Here is a 6,506-nt window from a genome sequence, read left to right as displayed (position 1 = left end):
TTGGATCTATATAATAATTCTTAGTTTCTCTCATAATCGTAACTCAAATTTACTGATAGAGAAAATAACACGTTTACCATTTCAAATCATGAAATTTTAGAGCAGGAAAAGACCTTAGAAATTACCTACTTAACCGTCTCATTTGCAAAGAAGGCACAAAGGGGTTCAGCAATTGACCAAGGTCGCTCAGTTAACTTGAGCAGACTTTTCCTCTATCAGAAGGCAGTGCTTTGGAATGGGCACCTTTTTGTATCCATTATGGTAATTTTTATTGATGTTGTGAAATAAAACCATTGATTCCCCACATCTTATTATTAGAGAAGGATACTTTAAAGCCTGCAATGAACTTGCAAGTTGAGGTAAGTTTGAAGGAATCTAAAATGCACCAAAGGCAGAAAACGCACTGGGGTCGGTACCTGCATGATGAAAATATGGAATAATCTGCACCTAAAAACAGAGACGCTGGCAGGACTTTCCATCTGACGTCGTTTACTCACCTGGGGTGCAGTGGAGGAGGAGGAGAAGAGGGGTGAGGGAGAAAGGGGAAGGGGGGAGGAGGAGGGAGAGAGAGAGAGAGGGAGAGAGAGAGAAAGAGAGCGAGAGGGACAGGGAGAGAGAGATGGGGAGAGATGCGTGCCTCAAAGCCGCAAGGAGAGGCACCCTTTGTTTGAGAAACCCTGAAAGGGAAGCCTCTTGTAGCAGCCTTCTCGTTCCCACCTCCAAGCGTTTGCCGAGCTGCTAGGTGGAGCCCGCGCGCGGAGCCCGCACGTACTCCAGATCCGGGTATTACCGGCCACCCCCTTCCCCCGGCGCGAGCCCCCTCCCCGGCTCTCCGCGCTCGCCCGCCCGCCCGCGGTTCATTCTGGCCTCGGCTCGGGCCCCGGCTGCGTCCGCCGCGCAGGCTGCCGGCCCCGGCGCACCCGCGCTCCCATCGGCTCTCGGCACGGCGCCCGGTCGCCTGCTCGCCCGGCACCGCTCGCCCCACTTCCGAGGAGCGGGGATGCAGATGCTGCCGCGGGTGCGGGTGGGCGCCGCCGCTGCCTCTGCCGGCTTTTCCCGGACTGCTCGTTGCCTCCGCGCCGGCAGCTGCTGCTGCTGCCGCCTGTGACTCGCCCCCTCCCCTTTCTTTCTTCTCTTTTTGCCTCCGTCCTTTTTCTCCGGTGTGCGCGCGCGCGGGTTGCACGGTTTGCTTTGGCAGGAGCTCGCTCGTGTGTGCGCGTGTGTGTGTGCGTGTCTGGAGAGCACCAGAGCCTTGCTCGCTCTCGGGGAGTCGAAGAAGAGAAAGAACCGAAGAGGCGGCGCGGAGCCCGGGGCCGCGCGATGAAGCTCCCACATGCCCGCAGCTACCCGGCCCGGCCGGCGAGCTAGGCAGCCACCCCCCGGGCTCGGGGCTCCGCGGCCCCCGGGACGCAGCCCTCCGCGGCCCGGCGCCCGCGCCCCCCGCGCGCCCCCGCTGTGCACTGGGGAAGGAGTTTGCGTGGCCCTCGCTCCGGCTCCCGGCGCAGGTTGCGGGCGCGAGAGGAGAGCCTTGGCGGGGAGAGAAGCTCGGGCGGAGAAGGAGGAGGGTTTGGTGGAGAAGAAGCCACTCCTGGCCCTCGCGGCTCCCCCTACCTATTCCATCGCTCCCGCTCCCAGGCGGAAAGGGGAGGACGGAGAAGAAGAAAAAGAAAGAGAAGGGGGTGGGGTGGGAGAACTGGATATAAAGATCGGCTGGGGGGATGGATGGTGGAAGATTTTTGGTCTCTTCAGCAGCGTCTTGCCTTAAGCGGCGGCAGCAGCAGCAGCAGCAGCAGCAGCAGGAGAAGCAGCCCCAGCTATGACTGCCGCATGTTAATAGCTGCCGCTTGGGTCCCTCGGCTGCTGCTGGAGACAGAGCCTGACTCCGAAGTTGTGCAACTGTGGACTGCGAGAGACATTTGAACCCTCCTCTCTCTTTGCTCCGTTTTTACCCTCTTGGTGTGTGTGAAGCGAGGAAACGTGAAGGAAGACAAGCATTTGGATGTTTTTGTTTTTCCTTCCTCTTTCTCCCTGGCTGTGTAGCAGAAGAAAGGGGGAAGGAAAGACTTTTAGTTGGTGTCTCCGTGGCTGGGGTCTCCACCCTCCTGCTGCCTTCTCTGCGCTTTGGTTATTATTCTTTACCGCGTGTGGCGGGGGTGTCTTCGCTGGGACCGGCCTGTCTTTTGCCCCGGGCTCCATGGCTGGATTGTGGAAGCTGCACCCGGCTGCAGATTGTTGAACAACTGATGGGACGATCTCAGGGACCGGCGGTTGCGAAAGGTAATTTATTCTTCTCACTCTTCCGAATGGTGGTAGCCCTGGCCCGGCGCAGGCGGCGGCGTCCGCGGGGCGGGCAGCCGAGGGGGTGCGGGATTCACGCGCACTCACCCTCCCACTCACACACTCGCCCGCACACACACTCATCCGATCGTGATGCGGGGCGGGAAGGGAGCCTCCTGGCTGGTGGGCGCTGGGCTTTGGCACGGGTTCGGTTTTTCCAGCTACTGGGCGATTTGGCGGCCGGGAGGGATGAAGCGGAGAGTAGACCGGTGCATTCGCAGTCCAGCACGCTGGGGAACAGGGACGGTTTCCACTCCGGGAATTTTCCCTCCTCTCTCACCCCAGTGTCATCCCCTGGTGGGGGCTGAAAGCAGACCAGGGGGCGCCTTCTCTCCGCCGGCCCGGAGCGGGTGCGGATGGAGGCGGGAGCGGGCTGGAGGACCGACAGGAACCCGGTGAGGAGCTGGCCACCGGGCTGATGGGGACTGCGGGGCTGCGAGCCCGCCGCGATCCTCCCCGGACTCTTGCCTGGAGCATCCTGGTGGCTGCGGTTGCCCAGGTCGCGCCCCTGAGTCGTGGAGCCGCGCTGCCTCTCCACACCCCTCCCGCTGTGTCCCCTTCCCGGCAGTTTGGTTTACACCTGCTTGCCCAGGCTTTGTTAGGCGGCTTTGGCTGAAGAAAGCTGCCACTTTCGTGGGTGGCCCGGGGTGTTGCGGCGTTGGGAGTGGGCATGGGGCAGGGGGCGGTGTTGCACGAATTCAGGCGGCCGGGGTCCCCGGGCGGGGTGGGCAGAGCCTTGGTGGCCACGGCCGGCTGGGTTACAGGTAGGAGGGCAGGCGCCCCGGCGCTTCTCACAGGAGGAGGGGAGGCTCCGGGCTGCAGCGGAGCGTAGGTGCTGCCGCGCCCCAGCCGCTCGTCCCACGTCGGAGCTCAGGGGCTAAGCGGGCCAGGCCCCCCCAGCTTTATAGGTGGGTGGGTGTGTATGTGGCGGGGGCGGGGGGGCTGAGCTCCGCTACCGGGGTTAGTTGCCGGCGGGGTCGGCATGTGCGTGTCCGTGTGTGCGCGTTCGTGCGCTCGGGGGATGGCCGGGGGGTATGTGCGTGGATGGCAGAGCTGATGCTACTTGAGCTGAGCTTGCTTATCGAAATCGCCTGAGATCCGCTTAACTGGAAAATCTGGTTTTAGGAGGCCGCGTGGGGCCCCGTAGGGCTTGCGAGGAACCCTCACGGCGTCTGTCCCCTTTTCCCCAGTGAGGAGGACCTCCGCAACATGCGTGCGGCGCGTGAGAGTCTCTGGTGCTGCGCTCGACGCACCCCAGATTGGCCCTGATGAGGACCAAGGGACAGAGTAGTCATCTCTCCGGCAGATTGAAATAACCGAGTCAACCCAGCATAACCCCCGGTCCCTGGAATTCTCCGGCCACTTTCCTCACTCCGATAGAAACGTGCTCTGCTTTATTTATGGCCGGAGATATCACAGCAGTTGGGCGAACTGAGGCGTGCGAGCCACCTCCGGGTGTCTCCTGCCTGTGCCTGTGTGTGATCCTGCCTGCAGTAGTTAGAGCGCATTGTAAACAACGGTGTAAGCAGCCCTGCCACAGGCTCCTTTCGAGCCGAACCTAGTGGTGTCTGTTGTGTTTACTTTCCTGGGTGGATTACTCATTAGGAAGTATAAGCCTTCTTGCACCTCTGATTTTACATCCTTCCAGCCAGCTGCTGGGGAAATGAGGAGACGCACAGACTCTGGCAGGAAGGAAAAATTGCCTTCTGTGTTTTGCACTGAAGTAAATAGGCGGTCTGTTAATTTAGTGTCACATGGGCTATCAACACTAGTTAGAGAATGTCATTGTAGAATCTACGAAGAAACACTTCTTGAGTAATTTTTCATTTGGGGAATGTTTTTTATTTCTCTATGAGATTAAACAGAAGTTAGCCAGATTTCCCTGGTAGATTTTCCAACCTGTAATGGTACTAAATGACCTGGAGTTCTGGCGCCCAATTTGTCTGTACGTGAATTACAGAGACTTGTCATTTCTTTTGTAGCATGACCAAAAGGGGTTTCCAGCTAATTTTTGTAGGAGTTAAAAGGATATTTGTGTTGAAATATCTCTCAGCGTTGTTTCACTCAATCTTTTTTTTTTTTTGGTAACCAAAGCAAGGGTTAAAAATGTACAAAGATTAACAGTTTAAAAAAGTTGAAAAGATAAACTGCTTTTCAGTTTCAGTAATTAGAAGATAGTAAATTCCGTAGTTGTAGATTAGCTTTGATTGCTTTGGCGTTTGTTGCAAATGGCTACATTCTATTTTGTTTAAAAAGTATGTAAAATGGTACTTTTTAAGATCTTGACTTCTTGAAAAAGCTTAGTTGCAAAAAAAGAAGGAATACTGAATCATTGATACCTGATTTTGATTAAGGTAGATTTTTCTGAGATAATGGCTAGTGGTGGTCCTCTTAATAGAAAACTCAAGAGAATTTTAATTTAATTCATGAGAATCTAGCTTCATATATTTGTTTCATTTCTAGAGGGTATGTGTTACTCTTTACTCTTGCCAATATTTCTGAAGATTAAAGAATACTTGTCCTCTCATTTTAAAAGATCTAATCACAATGATTCCCAGTCCTTCCATTAGAAGATTTGATCAGATCTGTTCTTTGTTTCCTAGCAGCATGTGTTTCCTAGCAGTCATACATTCCACAGGTCCTGATGTCATTAGAACTGTGTCCGTCAGTGTATTGTGCTGTCTTTAGCTGAAGGTGAATGTGTCAGAGCGCTTGAGTGCCATTCCGTAGCACTTAGCACTAAATATTAAATAACGCGCTCTCTTGGTATGTATGGTTGACTGGACTATTGCTGTAAACTCGGAGGAGGAATGTTAGGATAAAGGTTTATGTGAACTATTTACATTTTTTAGATAGACTGCAACAGACATCCCTGGGTGCAAGAATGATAAGCCAGCAGGTGATTTGCTTTTGATGTCTCATTTTAAATTGCTTGGTGTGATTCTCCTTCAGATTGAGAGCTCTCCTCAGAAATATGAATGGAAGGTCTTTTAGACATGATTTTCTTAATGATGATCTTCTTACAGCTCAGAGATTGAAGTATTCCTTTCCACAGGGAATAATAGCGAGTGTGAGACTTACTGGCTCCTGCTGCTGTGCCTGGCATTGTTTCTAGTCATTAGGAAAGGCCGGATTCTTATGGACTTGATTTACCTTTGATTCCGTGGTGAGCTATAGCCAAGGAAATCCTAAATAGAAAATAAAACAAGGTTATAAAATCCAAAGGATTCAAGTTAGTCAAATAATATCATGCTAAACTGAACTGTTTCCCACATTTCATTTTGACCACTTTGCTGGTTGAAACTCTTTTTGAAAAGAACCCCCAAGGAGCAGTGACAGTTACTGTTAGCAGTGGGGTATTTTTGCCCAGAAATCAGCAAGGAAAACTGGTGGTGATTTTTGTATTTAAGAACAGAGACTGATTTTGAGGAATGCTCTGCAGCCTTAATTTATCATGGTGTGAATGGCCAGAGCAGTTGGAATTAGAGGGAGCTGATCTTTGGTTAAGTTTTGCAGATGGCTGTTTTCCCTTTGATTTCTTAAGATTTGCATTGCATTCAAAATGTGCGTTTGCTCACATAGGAAGGGGCCCTAAAAACAGGCTGTATTGTAGTTTATCATTTGTTTGCCTTCAAGGACATATTTACACTTAGATTACTATTGCATTATGTCTTTTTCTTTTATGCAAATACATTTCATTATAGAATACCCTATTTTATAGTAAAATATAAAGTAAAATATTCAAATATGGTAAGGGCCTCCTGACATTTTCCCTTTGTTATCTGTGTGTGTGTGTGTGTGTGTTTGGCCAGTTTGAGAATGTAGTGTGAGCCTGCCTCCAGATAGCATGAGTCCTAAGATGTGTGTGTTTTCCCCCAAACCCTTTAATGTTACTACCCTGGTGTGAGTGTCTGTATGGCCCAATAAAATTATCTCTACTACTGCGTAAGTAACCAGGTGTAATTTTTTTCTTAGAATTGTGAAGTATGGTAATGCACTCACCAATACAAAATATACTTAAAAAAATTAGCTGTCCTTGGGGCCAGCCCGGTGGTATAGTGGTTAAGTTTGCAAGCTCTGCTTTGGCGGCTTGGGATTCCCAGGTTCAGATTGTAGGCATGGACCTGCATACCACTCATCAAGCCATGCTTTTGTGGTGTCCCACATAC

At 52.0% G+C, this 6,506-nt stretch overlaps 1 protein-coding gene across 15 annotated transcripts in view; it reads left to right on the top strand.

The window, feature by feature from the left end:
- Positions 1-1,746: 1,746 nt before the first annotated feature.
- ADGRL3 (adhesion G protein-coupled receptor L3) overlaps positions 1,747-6,506 on the top strand; it is a 794,963-nt gene continuing 790,203 nt past the window's right edge. For 7 of the 15 annotated variants that reach the window (XM_046656115.1, XM_046656107.1, XM_046656116.1 and 4 more), the window contains exon 1: positions 1,749-2,277. The gene's annotated coding sequence lies outside the window, so the exon portion shown is untranslated. Of the gene's footprint in view, positions 2,278-6,506 lie in introns of all 15 variants that reach the window. The other 8 variants (XM_046656110.1, XM_046656106.1, XM_046656108.1 and 5 more) reach the window with 4 other exon arrangements.

This window comes from Equus quagga, chromosome 3 (genome assembly GCF_021613505.1).
Source record: "Equus quagga isolate Etosha38 chromosome 3, UCLA_HA_Equagga_1.0, whole genome shotgun sequence".
Taxonomy (NCBI): Eukaryota; Metazoa; Chordata; class Mammalia; order Perissodactyla; family Equidae; genus Equus; species Equus quagga.
Note: the sequence above shows the minus strand (reverse complement) of the source record. Positions and strands in the feature narration are given on the sequence as shown.